Source organism: Felis catus, chromosome A1 (assembly GCF_018350175.1).
Source record: "Felis catus isolate Fca126 chromosome A1, F.catus_Fca126_mat1.0, whole genome shotgun sequence".
In the NCBI taxonomy this organism is placed as follows: Eukaryota; Metazoa; Chordata; class Mammalia; order Carnivora; family Felidae; genus Felis; species Felis catus.
In genome coordinates, this window is record NC_058368.1 from 113006849 (window position 1) to 113032562 (window position 25714).

The window sequence follows — 25714 nt, forward strand, 5'->3', positions numbered from 1 at the left end:
CTATTCTGAAGTCTTTTGCTGCTAAGTCTGACATCTCATCTTTCACAGGCAGTTTGTGCTGTCTCCTCTTGTTTTTCAGTGTAACAACTCTGGAAGCCAGTCTCCCTCCTCTGCAGCTTGTTGTTGTTATTGGCTTGTTGATATTGTAGTGACTGTCTGGATTATTGTAGTTACATTTATCCCCCTCCCAACACACACAACACAGTGTTAATGAAGCCTCTGATGTTACTCCACAGGAAGGCACAGCTTTGGGTATGCCCGTGGTCACCTGGGGGTGACAGTGGTATCCGTAGGCCTCCCTTTCTCTCTTTGCCTGATCACAGGCAGGTGTGTATTCCATTGAATGCTTTATTACTTTAAACAGTGCCCTGCACATAAATTGCTTGTATTTAATCCTTTCAAATTGTGGAGTGGTTTCTGAGGTTGGGACAGTACCCCCCCTCCACCTTATCCACAGGGGATACATTCCAAGGCCCCCAACAGACACATGAAAATGGCCAGTATGCAACCCCATATATACTATGTTTTTTTTCCTATATACATACCTATGATAAAGTTTAGCTTATGAATCGGGCACAGTTAGGATTAGCAACAATAATAATAAAACAGAACAATTAACAATATACTGTAATACATTATGGGAATGTGGTTTCTCTCTCTCAACCTCTCTCAGAATAACTCCTCGTACAGTATTCACCCTTCTTGTGTTGGTGACATGACATGAAAAATGCCTTTGTGGTGAGATAAATGGGGGGAATGACACAGACATTGTGACAAAGCGTTAGGCTAGTATTGCTCTTCCACGGATGCCTCAGAAGGAGGACCTCTGCTCCCTGACTATCGTTGACTGCAGGTAACTGAAATATTTAATATTTCTTCTGACCCCAGGGGTGCTCCTCCCAGCTCTTTTATTCCCTGAGTGTCTACTACAAACCAGCCAACCTAAAGCCTGGGCTGTATCTTCACTAAATCCACCAATCTCCCCCCAGCCGATTCCATCACAACCTCCTCTGTCTTGAGGGCCCCTTTGAACTTCTCAGCTCTCTGTTGCAAATGAAGTCAGTTCCTTTGCAGAGAGCTTATGAGCTCCCTGTTTGATGGTCTGCTTCCCACCTCAGGCAGAACTGTCTCCGCTGGGACTCTAGAGCTGGAGGTGGAGACGATGACAGGCTGCACTCTAAGTGACACTCTTACTCTAGGAGTTGAGTATTCACTGTGTGTGTGTGTGTGTGTGTGTGTGTGTGTGTGTGTGTGTGTTGCTGTTAGCAGCCTGGGGTCCCCTCAGCCTGCCTCTCCTGCCATGGAGGCACCACCTCATGAGCCAGTCAACAGTGATGAGATCAGTATTCTCTATGCTCAGGGGAGGAGAGCCTCCTTTCCACACATGGGGACTGGGTGGAAGAAGGGAGCCCCCACCTGTCGACCTCATTCAACTGGGCCTTAGCTTAAGCAAGGTAGCTGAAGCCTTGCCGTACCCCCTGACTAGGAGCTGGGTGCGGAGGGAGCCCTGTGTTCTTGGGGTGGCAGTCAGAAGTAGAAGTAGAGTCTCTGCCTTGCTGAGCTAGGTGATGAGAAGCTAAGGATGTTCTTGGTTCAAAGAACTCAGACTCTAGAATGTAAACTCAGCTTATTTGTTGTAAAAAGAACAATTCCGAGAGACAGGGAGGAAAGGGAGAGAACCTTGTGTATGCCAAGCTTATGTGTATACATAGCATTTATAAGTTGGATGCATTTCAGAATGAAACCCTATTTTTTTTTAAATTAATGTTTATTTATTTTTGAGACAGAGGGAGACAGAGCATGAGTGGGGGAGGGGCAGAGAGAGAGGGAGACACAGAATCCGAAGCAGACTCCAGGCTCCGAGCTGTCGGCACAGAGCCTGATGTGGGGCTTGAACCCACGAACCATGAGATCATGACCTGAGCTGAAGTCGGACGCTTAACCAACTGAGCCACCCAGGCGCCCCTGAAATCCTATTTTATAGCTCTGCCTGCTTTGTTTTGTCTCGGCCCCCATGCACGTAAGGCATTCAGTGGAGGCAATAATTCTAGTCCTGTCAGAACCTCAATTCAGGCACAAGACCCCATGTCTCTGATTTCTCATGTAGTTCCCATGAAAGTACTTGGACTCCTCGTCCGTGTGGCCTGATCTTTCTCCTCATGCACTTGGGCCCATGAGGGCTCTTTGCCTTCCTGGGAAGGCTTCTTCCCAGCTCCTGACCTTCCGTTGTCCACGAGGCAGGTAAATATAGAAATATTTGTGGGCTGCACTTATGCTTTGAAAAAAGAAATAGAGCACAGAGGTTTTAAGCAAGTTGCCAAAGGTCACACAGCTGGGAAGTAATAAAACCAGGAGTTGATGTTAAGAAGTTAGAGTAAGTGCTCTTAACTCCTACCCTGTCTCTGCCTCTCAAGCGTTCAGCCAGCATCAGTGTCCCTTTTTCTCCTTTTATATAATCAACTCGGTACTGGCAATGTGGCCTTGATTTATGTTTGGAGTCATGAAATACCTGACTAGTTCGGGCCATTTCTCCAAATCTCAAAAACCCTTACGCTGGGCTTCTCGAACTTGGCTTCCCATTGCAATCACCTGGGGAGGTTTAAAACACAGTCATATCCGAGCCTCATCCCGGAGATTCTGAGGGTGTCGTTACGGGCTGTGTTGTGGGCACCAGGGTTTATGAAAACTCCGCAGGTAATTCTAACGTGCAGCATCGCCGAGAACCCCTGCTCTGATAAACCTGAGCATCAGCTGATTCAACTGGCAAGGACGATTTCACTCCGTCTAACCTGATTTTATTTCCGGGTGTTGATGACGCAAGCAAACATGCGAAATATGTACCAGCTTGGACCCACTCCTCAAGGGGAAGCTGAGGTATGTCACAGTTCCATAACACAGCATCACACACGTGCCAGTAGCTGCCAGATCCCTATTTTTGGCATGTCCTTCTCCACTGGGCCCTTGAAGGGCATGTGTTGGGGTGTCATAGCGCAGTGCTGTGTCTCAGACTATTTATACTACTCCTACAGCTGTTGAAGCTGTCACTTTGTAAATGCCATTGTAATATGAAGGGCTCTCCTTAAAATAGTGCTTTTCTCTTCCGAAGTCCGTGCTAACTAGAATTGTAGGATCCACACAGCTCCTGTGCAACGCCAGTAAAGATAAAAACCCACTTACTTATCTCTGTTTTACACCTGCTGGTGCTTCTGGGAAGCCATTCCCCCCCAGCAGGGCCAGGGAGATGTTTAGCGCTCGTAGTTTTCACATTCACAGGTAAAATCGCAGTGGAATAACCGTGCACGAGGGCTTGTGAGAAGACTTCAGCCACTCCCAGGAAAGCGACCATCTGCACCCTCCAGGAGGGCTAACCTCCTTTCCAGAAAAGAGCCTGACGTGCAGTCGGGTTCCAGTGAGCAGTGTTTCCCGGGCGGCTGCGCTTGGAGAGATGGCCATGGAACGCCAGAGCTCAGGATTCACTCACCCATCCATTCTACTAACGTGTTCATGCCCCCGGGCACCTGCCCCGGCCTCTACAAGGCCTGGGGCCAGCAGTGAGCAAGGCAGGCATGGTCTCTGCCTTATGGAGTTCACCAGCTAATGAGGATGGACGTTTAATGTTTAAAATCAAATAATTATATAACTACGAGTTGCGCTAAGTGCCAGGAAAGGGGGGAAATGGTGCTATGAGAGAAATTAATAGAGGGAATCTTGTTGACACTGGATGGTGAGTGAGGGGCAGGGCAGCCACCCTGGGCCCAAGAGGTGAGTGGGATGTGGCTGGGGGAGGGGGTGAAGGGTATTTCCAGGTAGGCGGCATTATAGGGGAATGCTTAGCACTTTGCTCAAGGGAATTCGCCTGACTGGAGGCAGTGGGCAGGGACAGAAAGGATACTAGGAGAAGTGGAAGGGTGAGGGGGATTTGGAATTTTATCCTGAGACCCACGGGAAGCCTTAGGGCAGTTTGAGTGAGGGCCTGGTGGCGGGGGGCACAAGGGGGGGGTTACATGACCATTGTGGGTCTTTAGGAGGAGGACACATTGGAGAAGCGCCAGTGGAAGTGAAGTCAGCAGAGAGAACGTGAGAGGGGATGGCACACAGCGCCCTCACCCCTCCCATCAACCTTACCCTCCTCTTGCTTGGACCCTGGGGGTGAGGGAACAGCAGGTGCGTCCACTGCCCATCAGCACTTGTGTTTTCTGCGTCTGGAGGAATGAGGCGGCCGGGGTGGAGGTTGGCCGAGTTATCGTGTTGCCCACTCTTCCAGGCCAGCCTCTGGGACACAGCAGGGTGGCAGGTCCTTGGTTTCCACACTGACTTGCAGCATTCTCGTCCTTGGGGACGTGCCGCCTGCTTGTGCTCTTTGGTGGTGAACAAACACAGGAGTGTATTTACCCTCTGCGTCTCTCCCATCCATCTCCTTTTTTCCAGCCTCTGCTGACATCCCAGCTCGGGCCCTGACCTCCTTTGACCTGGTTCGCTGCAGTAGACTTCTCTAACTGCCTCCCCACTGGCGTGACGACCTCAGCTATCTCCTGCTAATCAGGCCCTACCTTGAAATCTGACTCATCTTTCCAAGCCATAGCCTTCAGGACACCACTTCCCTGATTTTTCACGGCTCCTCATTGCGGAATGAGTTAAACTGAAGGTCTTAACCTTGGCCTTCAAGTTCCCAGAGTGCCTCTGCTCCCACCCCCTGGATGACTGACCACACAGGACCACTCTCTGACCACGGCTTTTGCTCTCCTGTCTCCTGCCTTTGGAATCGGCCCTGCCTGTCAAAACCACGTGATGTTTCCCCTCCGTGAAGGACAAGGGCAAATTCCTCCTGCCGGTTACTTCCGGCCTCAATGTTTATCTTCGCCATGCGCCCTATCCCGCTTGTTCCGTGATCGCGTGTACCACAGCGTATTCCTCACTGCTGCCCATCTTAGTCCTGGGGTCACTTGGGGGAGGACGTGTGGCTGTACTTTTCTCCCCTCCTTGCCCCTTCCTCAGGGAGCATTGTCAGCTTAGCAGCGGATCAGAGCTGAGAGACACTGCCATTCCTTACCTCTACGTGCTTGTTTTCTTTTTCTTCTTGCTTTGTTTCTTTCAGTGCCAATGTTTTCTTTTAACAGAATGTAGAGCTCCGGGCACTTTTTCTTCTGCTGATGCATCTACAGTGTCCCCTCCGCACTCTCAGCTCCTCGATTCCTCAGGGATGGGAAGGTAGAGGAGGGCCAGGTCCATTTTCACCTGCCCTGCTAATGGCCACAGGTTGGTAGTGCGAGCCAGCTTTTTGTTGACTCAGTCCCACTGAAGGGAGCCAAGAGGCTGTGTGTGTGTGTGAACCCTGAAGGTTCGCAGGCCCCCCAGCGGACATGGCCCGAGGCCTCAGCACGTCGTTAGCTCACGCAGAAAGTACCCTTCACGAAGTGTCAAACAGCATAGTTGTGGCCTCCAACACTGCAGCTTCGGGTCATATCTCAAGTACCTTTGCCAGGTTTCAGGGACATCACAGCTCTTAAATGTCAAAGAACAGGGGATCGATGCTGCCCTGGACTCAGCCAGGAAAATGTCTGATGACAATCGACAGGCTTGGGGCCACACTCTACAAAAATTCTGTACGGTCCCCGGAGTCCTCCCTTCTTGCACACACACCTTCTCAGTTTCCAAACTCAACTCAAGAATGAGTTACAAAAAGACAGACAACACCAAACATTAATGAAGATTTGGGACAATAGGAATTTTCATCCATTGTTGGTGGAGACATACATTGTACAACCACCACTTTGAAAACGGCCTTCTGTTTCATATCCTCTACCCTGTGATCTTAAGCCTTATCCAAGAGGAATGAAAACATGTCCATAGAAAGACCTCTATTTAAACGTACGTAGCAGCCTAAGTGCCCTTCAGTAGAAGAATGTATGAAAAAGTACATATTCACAGTGTATTCCTGCAATGAAATACTACCACCTAGCAATAAAAAGGAACATACCAAGGACGAACCCAGAAAACGTATGTTGAGGGAAAGGAGACTCCCATAAAGAGGACACATTGTCAGGTTGTGTGCAATTCATATGAAATTCGAGAACAGACAAAACTAACTTAGATCAGAAAAGTGGTTTCCTCTGAGGGAGCTGAAGGCAGGCATCGACTGGGAGGGGCCATGACAGAACTTTCTGGGATGATGGTAATAATATTCTATATCTCGATAGGGGTTTTGGTTACTCAGGTGTATGCTCTCGTCAAAACTCACAGTGGGCACTTAAAACTTGTGCATTTCATCGTTTGCAAGATGCTCATCAAAAGAAACAACGATGCAGATATTCAACTTCGTGGTTTTCATGCTGGAATATCTAGAAGGAAGTATGCTTTTGTTTGCAGTTTACTCTGAAACATAAAACATAAGATAAATTGATGGAAAGAGGGATGGAGAGATGGGTGAATGTGTAATACAACAAGCAGAGTGTCACTGCTAGAATTTGGGTGGTGGTTGTGTAGTTTTTCACTATAAAATTCTTTCAGCTTTGCTATGTGGTATGAGGCTCGAGTAAGGCTCAGTGTTATGCGTTGCCTTGACATCTGGTTAAATCAAGAGGGCCTCCGATGGCCTTCCCACACGCTTCCCTCCCCACCCTGCTCCTGTGGATAAGGTTCCCTGGCCTAATAACCCTCCTTATCCAGGGCACCAGACGCAGTCCTTGCTTATATCCCTGAGAAGAGGGTTTCAGTTCCTTGCCAGTCCGCAGAATCATTCAACCAAGTCAGTCACATCCTCCCTTGAGGCCAAGGGGCACCCCTTCTTCTCGATGCTACAAAGCCTACTCCCACAGCCCTGCCTGTCCACTCTTTTCCTGAACGCAGCCCCGCTGTGGCCCTGTATGTCATGTTGTGGCCTCCTTCCCCAGACTGTATGCATGACTAGTAGATCTTGATCTGTCCAGTGTCAGATGTTCTGTGATAGGCCATCCCTGTAACCCCAAGGCAGGAATCCCTCCCTCACTGATGGAATGAATAGGAGGCAATTAAAACATGTTGGATGTTTGCAGTTGGCATAAAATGTTGGAAACAACTTACGTGCACAGCAGTGAATGCTGTCACAAAAGAGAAAGGGCTGTCTCTAACGTTATTAGGGCTTATAGTTGACTTTGGGGAGTTCAAATAGTATTAAATCACACACTGGCCACTTAAATGTGACACACACTGTATCTGTTCTCTGTCATTTAATCCTGACTTGCTCAGGCTCGCATGGTGAGTGAAACAGCATGAGAATCCAGGCGTCAGATGCCGTGGCCCGCCACCCTTCAGGGTAGAAAGCCCTCCCTGACTTACGAGCTCACTTACCTTTAGGCAAATCATTTCCCCTCTCTGGGCCTCTGTGCTTTGTCTGTAACAATTAGGGGTTGCCACAATTCACCTTTCCAGCCCTACCAGTTTAGAGATAAGTAATTTTAGAATTAGCATAAACTACTGCACTTATAATTACCTTATGACGGGAAAAAGGAAAGAGGCATCCTATCCTTGCGTTCTGCCGCGTTGGAGAAACAGTTTATCCTCATGATGACACGGCCCCTCATGTCCACTTAACAGGAGACACCAAAGAGCAGGAATTCAACTGGTTGCCTGTTTGAATCGTCTGGTTTTGAGAATTTGCACACTCGGGTCAACGGCATTTGTCGTTGTTACACTAATACTTCCCATTGTGAATCACACAGTCAGATACTTCAACCCAGCTTCCTTCTGGACAGTCGTTCAGAGGTGAGGCCCTGAAGCCTCTCTAGCTCACAGAGAGGTTAGTGAGAGGATTTCACACAGGGACAGGCCACATCCGTGCAATGTAGCTGAGTGTGTGACTAAGCAACCTGGAACGTGTGGATAAAATTGTCACCCAGAGCCAGGACAGAATCACCGCATGCCTGCAGCGATAACAGCTCTCTCCTTTTATTCTTCGCAGTCTTCAGCTCTCAGAAGATTAGTGAAAGATGATGGCTGATCTGGAGCCTCTTCGCTGAGGACAAAACGAGATAGATGACGCTTTGGAGCCATCTTTCTGGGGGTACGTGAAACTCTGTCTGAAATCTGTCTGATTCTTCATTCTGGGAGACTGTCCTGAGCACTGTAGGGTGTCTAGAAGCATCCCTGGTCTCTTGCCCACAGATGCCAGCAGTGTCACCCTAGTCATGAATCAAAAACGTCTCCAAACATGGTCAGTCTCTCCCCGTTGAGAAGCGCTGCTCTAAAGCTAGGCATTCGTGAACAGTTTGGGTAGGGTGAGGGAAGGAACCGATGTTCCACCACCCTGACCTCAGATGACATTGAGAAAAGCTTAGTTTCCAAATACTGCCCTCAGGTTGGCACACATTTTGTTTTAAATTGTGCTTAAATGCGGGGCACCTCGGTGGCTCAGTTGGTTAAGCATCCAACTCTTGATTTCAGCTCAGGTCATGATCTCACGGTTTGTGGATTCAAGTCTGTCCCACATCTGGCTCTGTGCTGACAGCGTGGAGCCTGCTTGGGAATCTCTCTCTCCCTCTCTTTCTCTGCCCCTCATTCGCTCACATATGTCCATGTGCACTTTCTCTCTCTCCGAAATAAACGTTTTTAAACATTGTGCTAAAATACACGCTGCGTCACTTACCATCTCCCTAAGTTTACACTTCAGTTTTGTTGGATCTATTCACACTGTTGTACAACCAATCCCCAAAACTCTTCCAACTTCCCAAACTGGAACTATACAACCCCCCCATTTCCCCCTCCCCCCAGCCCCTGGCAATCATCATTCTACTTTCTGTCCTTGTGAATTTGACTACTCTAGATACCTCCCATAATTGGAATCCTACAGTATTTGTCTTTTTGTGATTTATTTCACTTCACGTAATTCCTTCAAGGTTTATCCATATTGCAGTCTGTGCCAGAATTTTCTTCCTTCTTAAGGCTGAATATTCAACTGTGTGTATGTATCACACTTTGTTTTTTATTTTTTTATTTTGAGAGAGAGAGAGAAAGTGGAGGAGGGGCAGAGAGAGGGAGAGAGAAAGTGGAGGAGGGGCAGAGAGAGAGGGAGAGAGAGAGAGAGAGAGAGAGAATCTAAGCAGGCTCTGCACTGTCGGCACGGAGGCTGATGTGAGGCCCAAGTTCACAAAGGTGAGATCATCGCGTTTTGTTTGTATATTCATTCGCTGATGGACGCTTGGGTTACTTCCATCTTTTGGCGATTGTAAATAGTGCTGCTGTGAACATGGCTGAGCAGATACGTCTTCAACGCCCTCCTTTCAATTCTTTGTGGCGTATACTCAGAGGTGGAATTGCTGGGTCATATGGTAAGTCTTTTTTTTTTTTCTTTAAATTTTATTTACTTATCTTTGAGAGACACGGGAGGAGGGGCAGAGAGAGAAGGAGACAGAACCTGAAGCAGGCTCTGCACTGACAGACCTCAAACCCACGATCTGTGAGATTGTGACCTGAGCGGAAGTCAGACACTCAACCAGCTGAGCCACCCAGGCACATCTCATATGGTAATTCCATTTTTAATTTTCTAAGGAGCTGCCATACGGTTTTTCGTAGTGCTGCTGTACCAATTTACATTCACCACAACAGTGCCCAAGGGTCCAATTTCTTCACTTCATAGCCAACACTTGATATTATCTGTTTCTTTTTCTTTTCTTTTCTTTTCTTTTCTTTTCTTTTTTTTTTTTTAATTTTTTTTTCAACGTTTATTTATTTTTGGGACAGAGAGAGACAGAGCATGAACGGGGGAGGGGCAGAGAGAGAGGGAGACACAGAATCGGAAACAGGCTCCAGGCTCTGAGCCATCAGCCCAGAGCCTGATGCGGGGCTCGAACCCACAGACCGCGAGATCGTGACCTGAGCTGAAGTCGGACGCTTAACCGACTGCGCCACCCAGGCGCCCCAGTTTCGTTTCTTTTCTTTTCTTTTCTTTTCTTTTCTTTTCTTTTCTTTTCTTTTCTTTTCTTTTCTTTTCTTTTTTTGCAATATCCATCCTAATGGGTGTGAAGTGATATCTCATTTGATTTCAATTTATATTTCCCTGATGATTAGTAATGTTGAGCATCTTTGCATATGCTGGTTGGCCTAAATTTGGAGAAATGTCTATTCGAATCCTTTGCCCATTTAAAAAAAATTGGTTATTTTGTTGTTGTTGTTGTTGTTGCAGAGTTGTAGGGCTTCTTTATATAGTCTAGATACGAACCCCCTTATTAGCTACATGATTTGCAAATATTTTTTTCTCACTTAATAGGTTGCCTTTTTACTCTGGTAATTGTGTGTTTTGATGCACAGTAAGTTTTTAATTTTGATCTAGTCCAGTTTATTTTTATTCTTATTGCCTATGTTCTTGGTGTCATAGCCAAGAAATCTTTGCCAAATCTGGTACTGTGAATTTTTCTTCTGCGCTTTCTCCTAAGAACTTTAGTTTCAGGTCTTTTATTTAGGCCTTTGATACATTTTGTGGTACACACTTTTATACTTAATACTATTCCCTTTTTAAAATTTTTAAATTTTTTTAACTTTATTTTTGAGGGGGGGGGGAAGAGTGCAAGCAGAGGAGGGGCAGAGAGAGAGGGAGACACAGAATGTGAAGCAGGCTCCAGGCTCTGAGCTGTCAGCACAGAACCTGACACGGGGCTTGAACTCACAGACTGTGAGATCATGCCCTGAGCTGAAGTCGGACGCCTAAGCAACTGAGGCACCCAAGTGCCCCTATAATTAGTACTATTCTGTGCTGTAGTTCCCTGCAACCTGAGAGCCAGACCTCGCTGGATCGCCATGGTTACAACAATAAGCCAACTTTCCCAGGCTCTTTCTTCCTTTGCTGCAACTTCCTATAAAGTCCCTGCACTATTCCTGGGAGTACCATGGGGGGCCTCACATGTGTACTCTGGCAAGTTCAGTCAGCCACTGTAGGTAACTGACACAAACCATTGTCCCTTTTGACTGGGTACCACCAGCCCACTGAATGCTACTGCCTCGTCCAGACCTCTCTGCCATCTCCTGCCGGGTTTGCCTCTACTTTTCCATTAAACACAGTCATTTTCCATCATCCACTGCTGCCACTTTCACCAACTCGCATGGGACCATCAGCACCATGAACTCTTGAGGTGCCAGAGATGTGGTAGTCTGGGTTGATGGGGGGAGCATCTCTGCACTGTCCTAGGGTGGTAACTTGTCTCAAAAAAGCTACCCACTTTGGGTTTTGTTTTTGTTTCATTTTAGCAATATAGTGCTTTCACTATTTGCTGACAGTGTCCTCTCTCTTTAAAACCCAGACGTGAATGTGTGAGGACGAGGCCAGACTCAGGACATTAAGTGGCAGTGCAGCACCCCACTCCAGTGACAGAGCTTGATCACTGGGTGAAGCTCGTGGAGCCTGGCTCCACTTTCCCTCTGGATGAGGGTTTTTGCAGAAGGACCTTCAGTTCCTCATGCAAATGGACTTTTGTCCCCCTGTCAGTACCCCAGCTAACTGTTCCACTAGGACCCCCTCTGAATTATATTAGAGCAGTTGTGAACTCAGGAGAGCAGCCTCACTGCCGTGCTGACGATTTGCCCTGAGTCAGGCCCGGTCCTGCACAAAGCCCCAGGGCAGGTGTTCCCAAGCAGGTACATAAATCTCATCTCTTTGGCGCTTAGGAAGAATCTCTATTCTTTATTTAGAAGAGCTATTTATCATATGCCATCCAATATTGATGAGTTAATTTGAATCCCACAATGAAACAAAATACAATATCTAACTGGAAAACATCAGTAATCCTTCCATTATGCATCACTATTGACATACTTGTTAATTTCCCTCTAATTGCAGTCTTACCACTGAAACATTGGCATCTGTGTGGCAGTTATTCAAAGTGCCCCAACGTAAGGGGGATGGGAAAACAGCACAAAATAAGCCAGTAGTAGAGCCGGGGCGGGGGGGGGGGGGGCGGGGGAGGGGAGAAGGAAGTAGGAATTGCAGCATCTGGCGGCCAGCACCTGTTAGGCATGTAGAAGGGTCGAGCGGCACCAACAGCCACTAGAACTTTGCCCGTGTTGGACAGGAAAAGTGATTTTTCTTTGTGCGGAAAGCTCTCATTGAGCTTGTGAATAGGTTTTCTAAAGTTATATATGTAATTAATAGCTGCATCGTTAGAGAGGTGTAGTGAGGATCGAAATGAAATGCTGCAAGGAAAGCAGGCAGCACAGTCCCTGGTATTTAACTCAGAAAACGGTGGCTTAAGAAAAACCTTTCTATTTCCTTTTACAATGGACACTGAGAGCACAGTGTGCTTTGGGAGAAAGAAAAAAGGCTTTGGAGCCCGCAGTTGTGAACCAGCAGCACTGCCTGATAGTTATTCTTCAATTACCCTGGGAGCCTCATCTGCCTCATCTGTAAAATGGAGGCACCACCACCTTCAAAGAGTTGCCGCGAAGGTTAAGTGACGCAGTGCAGTGCCTAGCAGAGTATCTGGTTCATTACCATTATCATGTAGCTGTAACAACAGTTGGTGTTTATTGAATGCCACCTGTATGCCCGACACCTGGCTTAATATTCTAAGTAGGTGCTTTTATTATATCTGTTTTATTATATCTGATGAGGAGCTGGAATTCTGACAGGCTGAGTGACTCGCCCAAGGTCACATAGCTAAAAACACTCATTTTTTCATTGCAGCCATAATCAGTTTGATGCTTAAGCACATGAGTTAACCAGTCTGCCATGTTGACTCATCCCTTTGTTTTGGGACTTTCTCCAGTGATGCTCAGTGGCTTGGAACTAGCTAGAATTCAGACAGGAAGGCTAACTGAGGGCAGGGATGGGTGAGACAGAAGTCAATAGTGCTGGAGCACTCTGAGAAGTGGAACGACTATGGACAAGGTGGGGGTTGTGTGTTGAGGAGGCAGGAAGGGATGCTAGAAAATCAATGTGAAGGCCAATGAGAGTAATGGACCGAGGAAACTGAGCAAGTCAGATGATGAGAAGGCAAGAAGTCCCCACCCATCTACCCAAGAGGTCTCTTCTGCAAGCAACTGTGGACCCATGGTCTCCAAAGTCTCCTAAGAGAAAAATGGAAACGCAAGCTTGCATTGTGATGACCAGATTCTAACGCTCTGGTACTTGTGGGAATGAAATCACACCAGGAAGAAGAAAACCATGAAAATCCAGCCTCACTCACACTATAGAGACCCTTGTCTAAAAACTTTCATGGTAAAAAACAAAAATGCATGGTTGAGGATCTTAAGACCATAGGAAAAAGAGTTAAGAGGACCCATGTCACAGAAAACTCTGCGAACACCCTTCTAAAACTTCCACATTCATCAATGTGAAATAAATCTAACCCAACCCAATAAAAAGAATATCAGCTTCATCTAATACATTGTAAATTAACCGTAATCACTACTATGCAATTAATTTATGTGGCATGGAAAAATTGTAATATGACCCTTCCTTAGAGCTTCAGAAGAATGTCTGGGAATTCGTTGTGCTTCCTCACAGACACCATATCATTTTTTTCTATTTGATTATTAGCCCAAATGTCTGATTCCTTTTTGATGAGATGACTCAGACTTCTTGACTCCCATCTTCCTGGTCTTGTTGCAGTGCCAGAGAGTGAGCCGGATGCACAGCACACCCATCAGTATGCTCTTAGAGATTTGTACTCAGCTCTGTCTTCCCAGGAGACATGAGGACATAGGTCTGAGCTTCGGTTGGCTTCCTTCAGTTTTTTTTCTGTCCTCCCAAGTCTTTACCAAAAACCTCCATTCCACTTCTCTCTTTTCTGTTCCCAAACCCTAATCTCTCTTTTCCATGATAACAGCTAATAGGAGTGACTCATCTGCTCTGACCAAAGTGCTTATGGATGGATCAAAGTTGGCCCAAACAAAGCTCCGTGCTTTAGTATTTCACGCATAGGATATGCATGTGGTTTAGAAAGGGTCATAACCTGGTGCTTTAAAGTCAGATTCGGAATCTGAGTGTTTTCATATTTTTCCCTGGTAAAAAGTTTCCCCACTTTAGGGATGTCCAGTGAGCTCTCCCTCACATAAAGCTGTAAAGTTCAGTTCTGTCCAGCTGTCTTACTGTGGAGCCTCACGAAGACTAACGTCCCCCCATTAGAACTGTATGTGACATTGATTGACATAATACTGTTAATACCCTCAGAAAATGGAAAGAACATTCACAATGTCATTTGATGCCAGTGGAAACAATGAGAATGGGTGCTTGCCTACAAATTAACTGAAAATATTTCACTGATGACCAATGTTGACAAGAATGTATTAACACAGGCACTGATAGACAACCGGTGAAATTTTAAGTTGGTACCATAGTGGGCAGTATGTTCCAAGAGCATTTAATGTTGATTTTATATGTGCAAACAGCTTCTAACTTAAATTTGGATCCTTGTGTGTCTCTCTCTGTTGGAGAGACAGCACTCCGCTGTCACAAGGAGAGTGATAATTTAAAAAAAATTTTTTTAATCTTTATTTTTGAGAGAGAGAGAGAAGAGAGAGAGGGAGGGAGGGAGGGAGGGAGAGAGAGAAACAGAGTGGAAGCAGGGGAGCAATAGAGAGAGGAGACACAAGATCCGAAGCAGGCTCCAGGATCCGAGCTGTCAGCACTGAGCCCGACGTGGGGCCCAAACCCATGCTCCATGAGTTCATGACCCGAGCCCAAGTCGGACGCTCAACCCACTGAGCCACCCAGGCACCCCAGGAGAGTGATATTTTTCAGTGGAAATTCAACAATTAGCCCTGAGTATACTTTAGGGTACAAAAGCTGGAATGGTAGGAATTTGTCCCTGAGAGGAAGTTCTCCTGCTTAAAATCAGGTCTCTGAACCTGTAAATCTGAATGAAGGCCAGCCATGGACTATTGGGTTCACCTGAGCTAAGTGAGTGTTCCCCAGGAGGAGGCCTGTTGACAGCGATGCAGCTGAGGATCCTCTGTAAGACCTTGACCGACTGCTCCCATTTCGTTCCAACAGCAACAGAGAACGGAGGTCCCTTTTTGAGAAGACCTGAGACAATGATGTGCTTCCATGCCAGAATGGGAAGAAATGGTCCAAGAGAGCAAACCAGAAGTAAGAGCGAAAGTGAAGGGGAGCAGTGGGCTTGACGTCCATTTTGATATCACTGAGGCCCAGGTAAGTGACTTAGGGTATAGGTGACAATAGAAGTGACATGATGGTCCTAAGGTAGTCAACCTTTCGGAACAAAGGTGATTTTAGGAAAACGAATACAACTGAGTTTGGGGCTCTGTTAAGATTGGGAAGGTTATACCTCGTCTTTCCACTTATCTGCACTGTCCTTTTCACAAGGAAGAGTGTAGTCATATCATATTTGAGTAATTTAAAAAACAAACACTTGAAGTACATGTCAACTTGCGAAAAGTTAATATAATATAGGCGATGGACATTTTCTTCTTTCTACGCCTCTGGATTTTTCAAATTCTAGAGATAGATGTTCTGTTACTCTTTTCCTATTCTGCTATAGCAATTCTTACATCATTTACTGAGTGCTGTGTATGTGTCAAAGACTCTACTTGTACATGCATCATTTCATTTAATTCTAATAACACTCCTGTCAGGTACAGACTGCTTTCATCTATTTGCAGATAAAGAAACTGAGGCTTGGAGGATTTACGTACTTGCCCACAGTCTTTCATTAAAGAATGGCTAAGCTGAGTTTCAAGTCTCTATCTGTGACTCCAGAACCTACAACCATAACCAATACGCTATAGAGCTTCCAGGTATTGTGAAATGGCAATTGCTCTTTCTGGAGTCTTTGTGGGGAAAACAGAAAGCCAGGAAAAGATTTGTGCCCATATATATGCATTGCAATATTTCTTTATAATAGCTGAAGTTTGGGGAGGGGGTTAAATAAATACATGCTCATGACAGACCCCCTATGCAGCTCTGAAAGTGTTTTCAGATTAAGAATATTTACTATCATGCAGGACAAATATTTACCAAGATGTTAATCATAAGAAAGCAGAGTATAAACGTGCACATAGAGGGGCACCTGGGTAGGTCAGTTGGTTAAGCGTCTGACTCTTGATTTCGAGTCAGGCCACGAGCTCATGGTTATGAGATGGAGACCTGCACTGGCCTCAACATGGAGTATGGAGCCTACTTGGGATTCTGTCCCCCCGCCCCTTCCCTTCCCCTGCTTGTGTGCATGCCCTCTCTCTCTCTCTGTCTTTTTCTCTCTCAAAATAAATAAATAAACTTAAAAATTAAAAAAAGGAAAGAAAACAGCCTAGTAAGGTTTCCAGCTTTGCCTTGTATAAAGAGAAGGGTTACTTACCTCCTGCTTTACATAGGATTTTGGAATCATTTCTGGTCCATTACTGAGGTGGGGGTCAGGTAGAACAAAAGGAGACAAGAATTGATGTCAGTGAAAGAAGAAACTTCAAGGAGGCGTAAGGTAGAGCCTCTTGGCTGACAGGAGGTATAACCCTCGAATTGGATGCTGTTGAGAAAAGGGATTTCGGACCCTGGCGGTTTCAAAGAGGAAACTAACACACTATCTTTCTTGGCGAGCTTAGCAAGTCAGAGGCCTAGATTTCACAATCCCTGAGGAATCTGATCCAAGTCTTAAAGGCTCAAGCGTGATTACTGGCAAAGCGATTTGCTTTCATGCCTCCTTCACATCACCTCCGTGGCCAGTCTGGTCTTCAGCACCCTCTATCTGTCCCAGATTTTCTGGGAGCACAGTAACCGTGCAGAATTTGGCTGCTTGCATTGTACAGAAACAATTTAAGGGAAATTGATCCTTCGATTCCTGGTGAATTGCTTAGATCTCTCATAACACGCCATCTTACCTTTAGGCTATTTACAGAAACAATGATGAAGCTTACTTTCGTTCTCTAGATTTTTTAAAAACCCAGTTAAAAATAGAGTTTCTGGTCCTTTTTTTTTTTTTTTTTTTTTTTTTTTTTTCAGAAAGGAAATAAGTAGTTTTCCTTCAAGGAAGTCTGAAAGTGTGTAGCAGTTTAATTAGCTACTAAAAACTACTAATAAGATTAACAATCGGTGTGCTACTTCAGAGATGAAAAAGATGTGGGAAGTTAACTAGGAACACTACACCAAGTATTATCAAGATGGAGGGAAATGCATGTACTTTCAATGCTATGAGTTATAAAAGCAATCTTATCAGCACAAATGGTATAGCAGTGAAATATAGAGTATAATTTTTTTAAAAAGTATAATTTAGCTAAATGTGCTGTGTCGAAATTGTGAAATTCCTGAATGATATGGTTTGAAGAAAACAAACTGACAAGAACCTTGATATATTGAATCGAAGCCACACACTGTATTAAGATGATTTTAAATGCAACAAATATTAATGCCAACTGGCTTTAAAAAAAAAAGGGGGGGGGGGCGCCTGGGTGGTGCAGTCGGTTAAGCGTCCGACTTCAGCCAGGTCACGATCTCGCGGTCCGTGAGTTCGAGCCCCGCGTCAGGCTCTGGGCTGATGGCTCGGAGCCTGGAGCCTCTTTCCTATTCTGTGTCTCCCTCTCTCTCTGCCCCTCCCCCGTTCATGCTCTGTCTCTTTCTGTCCCAAAAATAAATAAACGTTAAAAAAAAAATTAAAAAAAAAAAAAGGAACGTACTGATCTTGCATAACAGATCAAGCGGTAAGGCAAGATTCAGGGTTGGTGGAGTTGAAGGTCGACCATATCATGGTGGGGTTGTGTTTTTTTCCATTCATCTGGACTGCCATTCGCAACATCAGAGTCTTTCTAAAACTGGTCTGTCTCATGGTTCTGTGTTGGCTGTCAGCTACAGCTGGAGAAGCCAGCTTCCCGGGTAATCTCCATTGAATTGTGGAATGCTAGTCCTTTCCTTCACTTGGACGGACAAAGTCCACACATGTACCCCTTCCTGAATTTCCTGAGCCATAACACCTGCACAGGACATGCCATGTACTCCTTTGTTAACTAATCGTAATCTACCCCAGGCTTATAGGATGGAGCCAGTTTACTGTGTGTTATGAGGAGAAGGGTGGATAACCAAATAAAATTGTGATTGTGTTGGGAAGGAAAGAAGGGGAAATGGCTGCTTAGTGAGAAAACAATGGTGTTCACCACAATAATCTTGTGGTTCCCATTGTATGTACCCACCTGTCTTCTCACACATACACTTTGGCAAGCTAGACACATACATGAAAAACTCACTCACATGCTCAGTCTCATCCAGCTGAGCTGGATGTCCAGTCCCAGCTCCAAGATCTCCGGATGATGGACAGCATTTCCCCTCAGATCTGAATGATCTGGTGAGAGAGAATCAGGGAGAGATTCGGGGAGGGCTTTGTGGGTTGAGCGTACACAATTTGGGAGTCCTTATTTAAGAAAAATACTAAATTATAAATACAGAATCAGGCATACAAATGCACTATTTACCCAGAATGAGAAAAAAACATAAGAAATTATGAAATGTAAAAGGTTGCCATATACCCCAAGTATCAAAAAATAGAGCAAAAATAAAAATAATATACTATTGTATAATGAATATGTTTATTAAGCGCCTAACTCAATTATTTTACTACATTTTGTCTCTTTCTTTAATCATCTAGTCATATGACAATGACTTCTTGATTCAAATGATTATAGAGATAATAGAATGCTAATGCCACCTTTATTTTTTCATTTGAAAGTTTAGAAAACTTCTTTCACCTTTGGAACTTTTTTTCTTATTTGTAATATCACAACTGTAACACCCTTCACTTTTTCTTATTCAGGTAGATCTTTCTGCTTTGAGATGAACTGCTGTAGTATATCCCGCTGCTGGACAGAAGTGGTAAGAACCTCCTCTGCCCAGGCAGTGGAATGACTCTTTGGCCAGCCAACTTGACATTCATTGATTCTCCTATCGGAACGATGTTCCTGTTCAATTTCCTCCATAGTCACCCCTGACATGTTTACTGGGAGATGAAATGTGATCCTTTTGGGAAGCAGAGCTTTTGTGATCCACTTCCTGATGTAACAAATACCAAGGTCAAGGCTTAGGGGTTAGGCATGTAGGCTATTGTCAGACAACCTGGGGCTTTCTTTGGCAATAGAGGTCCCTTAAAAGCTTAGGAGTTTCATCTCTTTGCTTCTAGGAATTTCAGTGGGCACGCAGGTACCCAGAGTTAGGTGTCTTCTCTGCCTCTGTGCCATGTTCACTCCCCTGGCATAAAGTTTAACTTCCTCACCTTGGATTATTTCAAGCGTTGGATCATTTGCAAAAGCAGCAACAATAATCCTCTCCTTGACCCCATACTTCATTCTAGATACAGCTTTCCAGGGAACAGGGAGTACTTACAAGAAGGTGGCAGAAAGAGGCCTGTGACAACAGGCTCATCTTTCCCCTCAGTGTTGTCTGTTTCTCAGTCTTCTGCATCTTCCGTGTCTAACTGTAGCTTGGGTGGACAACACAGCCTTTCTGACCTTGAACATCTCCAGATTCTTGGCCCTGCATTCAACTTGGATTTTAGGGCAAGAGCACAAAAGGCCTCCTTTTAATCAAGCTGTGTGGTTTTCTCTCTCTGCTTTTGGAGTTCAGTTAAGCGTAAACTTACCTCTTGTAAGACCTTGCTGATGGCTAAAAGAAGTGGTTAAAAGCATACCAACAGCCTGCATTTTTCTACCACTTCTCCTAACGAATCAGTCTCCTCTGGCACATCGTCTCTGCCCTAAAGTATAATCAGCTGCATTTCAGTACAGTGTTCCCCAGCTATATCACTAGAGTAAGTCATTTGCTAAATGGGGGTAACAGACCCTCCTAACTGATAGACATAGAGGACTGGGCCGTGCTGGGAGTGACTTTGGTCTGCTATGCAAATCTGTGCTGGCTGTTTCTATTAGGATTACCTTGGGCTGCAAGTAACAATAAAACAGAGCAAAGGTGGCTTACATCTGTAAGGATATTTATTATGTACAGCAAATGACAAGTCTGGGGACAAGTGATCCCAGGGTTGACTGAGAGGACTGGCAGTGACAGGAAGGGCTCTGTGTCTGCACCCTGAGATGCTCTTGGCCTTTCACTAAGAGTGACAAGATGATCCCTGAAATGTTAAGCAACACGTTCTGAGGTGATGGCATCCCAGGCAGGCAGTAAGGGCGAGGGTGGCAAGGGGGCTATTTCTCCTCCAGTACTCTTCCTTTTATTATGAAAGAAAAGGTCCCTCAGCAGATGTCCCCTCAGTCTCACTGGCCAGACTGGGACACCTACCCTTGTCCAGCACAACCACCGGTGGAGACGTCTGGGATTACCTGGCCAGCTTAAACCACGCCCCCCAGGATGTGAAAATGTCACTCTTCTCCAAGTCTTCCGCTGCCCACCTGCTACCAACAAAATACAGCTCTGTTTGCAAGGAAGATGGAGAGGTGGCTGAGGGAAGGGTGTCTGCCACAGAGCTCTAGAGGGGAAGTCCCTGAGGTGTGGAGGAGCAAATGTCAGCTGTCTGTGGAAGCCTTCGGGAGGCACGCGAAGTAAGGATTTATGACCTGCGTCAAATTTCTGATCCCCTGCTTGAGAGGCCTTAGCGTGAGGTGAAGACAGCAGAAGAGGAAAACAACTCTGCAAGAAAGGGAAAGGGCAGGGCCCAGGGGTGGGACATTAAGGAATAAAGATGGAAGGGGAAACGGGAAATCGGAGCGCACAGGGAGGCCGGAGCGAGACTTTTTGTGACTGTTGCTTTCATAGGGGAAGGATTATGAAGAGTCTTAGCAATTTCTTCTGGGGAAGAAGAGGGATGTCGGGGCTGAGGAAACCCAAAGGCAGAAAGCCTGTGGGCGGGGTTCAGGCCAGGCTGGGGGTGGAATCTGAACCTTGTACGGTTGGAAGGGACTTCTTTAAGAAAACGTAAAAAAAAAAAGTACAAAATGCATAAAATGAGGTTTCAAAGCAAACATTCATTTAGAGTGTAGAAAGAAACCCGACTTAAAGTTGTAACTTAAGTTTGTAACTTACAACTAAAGTTTGTCTCTTAAAGTTACGAACTTTTAGAATATGACAATCAGAAAAACGACATTGTTTTTATTAGCTGGCTGACACGCCCCTTTAATCATCTTTCCTTCAAGTTTTATCCATACACTCAATACCCCTTCATATTAAGGACAACGGACACTGTTTTTTATAATGAGCACAGAAGGATAATTCAGTCACGGAGGAGCACAGCCGGTGAACAAAGAGTATTCTCCGTTCTGGTTGGGATGCATGAGGCGTGTGACCTCACCCTCGCATGTCCTCACGGCTGGGTGCGCCGCTTTCAGGCCTGTGTCCCACAAACGTGGGCCTCCCGTTAAACTCGCCTCCACGCAGTTCCATTCAGAAAAGGGAAAAACAGGGGCGCTTGGGTGGCGCAGTCGGTTAAGCGTCCGACTTCAGCCAGGTCACGATCTCGCGGTCCGTGAGTTCGAGCCCCGCGTCGGGCTCTGGGCTGATGGCTCAGAGCCTGGAGCCTGTTTCCGATTCTGTGTCTCCCTCTCTCTCTGCCCCTCCCCCGTTCATGCTCTGTCTCTCTCTGTCCCAAAAATAAATAAACGTTGAAAAAAAAATTTTTTTTAAAAGAAAAGGGAAAAACATCGCACAGCCTAGTTACCATTCCATTTGGGCTATACTCCTGACGGGAGAGAACTTCCGTTTTGACAAGGTGTCCCTGAGCGTGAAGTCCTCTGCTTAGGGTTTTACGCATCTGACAAAGGCATTTTCCCGGGACCGGCTTCTGGCTCTGGATTTTCCACCCCACTTCCCCTCCGTTCTTGCTGCACGTGCCGTTCCAGGCCCCCGCGGCCTGCGTCTGTGCCCGTGGTCTGCACCTCTGCCATGCGGTGAGGCCAGGTGAGTCGGCAGGGCACAGCAGGGTGCCTGGAGGCCATTCTCACAGCAGATGGCAGGGGATGACGAGGCACAGAGAGGGCGGCCCCGTCCAAAAACGTAGCCCACTAGGCCCAAACGAAATGCGTTCAGAAGTCAGCTTCTCCTTAGCCCGATCCAAAAAAGTTCTCCTACCTTCTCCGACACTGCTCAAAACAGGAGGATCAGTGACCTAAGGGAAGTTGCCTTGAGAAGAGGGCACAGTCACGGCCGACGGTAATTCCCGTACCTGGTTTTTTTTTTCTAATTTCGCAAAAGCACCTGTCAACGGGAAGACATTGCTAGATCCTTAAGACCCGAATCAGGACCTAAATCGTAAGCCTCCTTTGCTTCAGGTAAAACTACCTTTGTCTGGAGCGAGCAGAGGGTACAGATGGGCTGATGGGGATCATTCATAAATAATCTCCTCTTCTTCATGTTCATTTCATGGCCCAGTCCTGCCACTAGCTTCCCGCCCCAAGTGCCCCTCTGCGACCAAGGCAAGATGCCAAACCGTTGACCTTTGCTGCCGCCTCGGCCTAAACGGTGTTTCTTCCTTGCGCATGCGGGACAAGAGCCAAGACCTGTTTTTCTCCCTGACCCCTGCTCCATCACCTGGCCTGAGAGGAGAAGGGTGTGGTATAGAGAGAGGAGGAAATTTGTTGTCAGTCTGGGTCAAGGAGTCAAGCCTCCGCTCTCCGTCCAGTGGAACTTGATCTGCACCGTGGGACCCACCGACCCCACTTCTGGGAGTCTCCTCTTTTTCTTGGGATGCAAGAGTCACTCAGAGATATTCTCAGTGAGTTAGAATGATTTAAAGAAGCTATCTTGAGCTGTCATGATTGACACATGAGGTTTTTCTGTAAAGATCTACATTCCACGTTTCTTCTAGAATGCGTCTAAGTATAGATATCCCTGGTAGCTATGGCTCCATAAACAGAGTGAATTCTAATTTGAATCCTTGCCCTCCTTTTCTCTTTCAAGGAAAATCATCTGTGTTATCAAGTTGGTGGTGATTCATGCTCAGCCAGTCACGTTAGATCTGTCAGTTACAGGAACTCATGTATTAGGAGTGTTGAAAACGGAAGCTGGAAGACAGAGCTTGCTTCTCAGAGTACTCCAACCTAATTTATATCAGAAAAACATAAAAATTCATTTGGGCCGGAATGGACTGAAAAACACCTGACCTGATGGGTAATGAATGCCTCACTGAAGCCTCAGGTCCTCTGTCAGAATCGAGCAAGTGAGGACGGGACTGGACTGTCACACCCTGGCGTCAGCCTGTGGCTCCCCTGGGCCTTGAGAGCTGGTCCTCACCCCAGTTCCCTGAGTGACTCCCCGAGGCCCAGCTGGGGCACTGCTCTCACACCATCCCCCGAACCCTGCCGCTTCCCCCAGGCTTCTGGTCTTTTGTTTCTCAGACTCAAGCAAGTTGTCTTTTCTTATCACCAAGTTCTGATCACACAGTTCTCTTGCTCTTTCCTCTCCTCTCCCCAAGGCAGCTTCACTTCCTCCACCCATGTTTCCATCACATCCTGAAAGGACCAGTTGAGAGATTACCCACATTCCAAGAAGTGAGGTTAACAATCACGCAGTGTAGATGAAGTGATGAAATGTCACTCCCCGAGGAAGAACAGACACAAGGGTCCTTGACCGAGGCCTACGGTGAATTCCTTTGGCAACTGTGATCACATCCTGTTGCTTTTCCCTTAAAATTATCAAGATAAATATTCTTTCAGAGTCCCCAGTGCTCAAATAATGCATCAGCAAATGGAGATCCAGTCAAGTTTGTCTTTACAACTCCACGCTCTTTCTATGAAGCCCACATGTGGCTTCTAGATCCAAAACCCTCCCACCCCCAGCCTCAGCTTTCTGCATCCCACTTAGGAACTCTAGACCTTTCTTCCACCAAATCTTAACACCTCCACTGCATCTTCCCTAAACCTTGATTCTCCTGGTTCTTGTCAGCGGGTACTGATCTCTTGCTTCTGCCTAATAACAGACTTTAATTCAATGGCACCTTTCGTTCACTTTATTGCAGCCCACTTCTGGGGTCCTTAAAATCCAAAGCATGACTCTGGCCAGTAGGTAGATACTCTGAGACTGGTTTTGGCAATGGAGGAGGTGTGGGCAAGTGTCGGGTGAGCTGAGCTGAATTGAGTAGTAGGTCTTAATAGTATCTTTCAAGTCAGACTTTGGCCACCCCACCCTTCTGCTGCAGTTGGAAAGAGAACATCTAGAACAAGAAGCAGATGAGGTCTAGACAACACCTCAGGAAGGCAACGAGGCCCTCCCTCTAACTTTTCGAATACGTGGAAGAGAAAGCACACGAAGGTGTACTAAGAACCTAGCACACAAATGCAAGGTATCAATAGGGGAAAGTCTTCGTGGGAGGAAGGGGGATATGGAAACTCCCTATACTATATGTAAAACTCTTCTAAAGGGGTGCCTGGGTAGCTCAGTCGGTTAAGCTTCTGACTTCGGCTCAGGTGATGATCTCATGGTTTGTGAGTTCAAGCCCCACGTCGGGCTCTGTGCTGACAGCTCAGAGCCTGGAACCTGCTTTGGTTTCTGTGTATCCTTTCTCTGTCTCTTGCCCGCTCGTGCTCTGTCTCTCTCACTCTCAAAAATAAACATTAAAATTTAAAAAAAAAAAGAATTCATAAAACTGTTGTAAAAAGTAAAGTCTGTTAACTTAAAAAAAAAACAAGTAGAGCATAGGGATGTCTGGGTGGCTCACTCGGTTAAAGCATCTGACTTCAGCTCAGGTCACGATCTCACGGTTGTGAGCTCGAGTCCCACATTCTTTGCCGTCAGCAGAGCATGCCTCTGACCCTCTGCCTCCCTCTCTCTCTGCCCCTACTCCCCTCGTGCTCTCCATCTTTCTCTCTCCCTCTCCCTCTCTCAAATTTAAATAAACATTAAAAAAACTTACAGATCCGGGTGTGTAGATGGTGTTTGAGGGAAATAAGGCTAACATGCAGTGTGTTGATGGTTGCTGGTCTGAGATGCCAGAAGCTAATTGGCAGTTAATTCAGAGAAAGTTAAGTAGAGGTGGCCAGGCACGGAGCAGTGCTTTCTGGGAATTTCCAGAATCGGTGGTGCTGGGAGCTGTGAGTTTCATTGTACACTTTGGATTTGGAAATCGAACCATGCGAGGGAGTCAGCGACTCAAATGGCGTGTGACCCCCTCAGTTCTGTCTATGTGGTCCACCCGCCCTCAGAAGAGAAGTAGATTAAACCCACAAAATGCAGGTGGTGGTGCAGAATATTTCTTAACTTTTCTCCTGAGTCAGTTACAATATAAATAAAATCTGCCTTGGAGGGCTGCCTGGGAGGCTTTTCCTCCTCCTGTTCCCACTCACTGTGAGCTTGAGTCTTTTCTTTTTATCCTGCCAGCCTGCTGCCGCTGCCGGTCTTCTCCTCTGACTCCCCATGCAGAGGTCTGCCGCTGCAGGTGCACCTCCTCCCGGCTGCCCACTGTGCGTCTGGACACTGCAGAGCGGGGGCCTTTCAGCCTGGCGATGCTTTCAGCAGAGCCTCTGTCTCTTTACATTGTCTTAGCACAGACACCTTCTTCCCCAGGGAGGGGGCAGGGGAGGAGACATGACGATGAGACGAAGCCCTGTCTTGCCACCCTAGAGCTATTCTTACTGTTATTGTTATTGTCATTGTCATTGTTATTGCTGGCATCTAGAACGGCCTGCTTCTTGACTGCTTTTCTGTTGCTTCTCCGGGCACTGGGTATCACAACAACGAACACATTTCTCCTAGGAAGTAACTAGACGAGCCTCTAGCCAGGACACCAGCTGATCTCTACCACACACACACACACACACACACACACACGGCATCTCCTTCACTCAGTGGGGCAGGGACAGCTTATGCTGCAGGAGGAGA

The 25714-nt window shown here is 46.3% G+C and overlaps 1 long non-coding RNA gene across 2 annotated transcripts; it reads left to right on the forward strand.

Moving 5' to 3' along the window:
- Window positions 1-237: 237 nt before the first annotated feature.
- LOC123385937 lies at window positions 238-24356 on the forward strand. 2 transcript variants are annotated; one of them, XR_006599229.1, is made up of 5 exons: window positions 238-853; window positions 7937-8038; window positions 14957-15115; window positions 18714-18772; window positions 22799-24356. It is a non-coding gene; the product is annotated as an uncharacterized LOC123385937 (long non-coding RNA). The 2 variants fall into 2 exon arrangements; XR_006599228.1 differs by lacking the exon at window positions 22799-24356 and having other exon boundaries at window positions 243-853; window positions 18714-21345.
- The last annotated feature ends 1358 nt before the right edge of the window (window positions 24357-25714 follow it).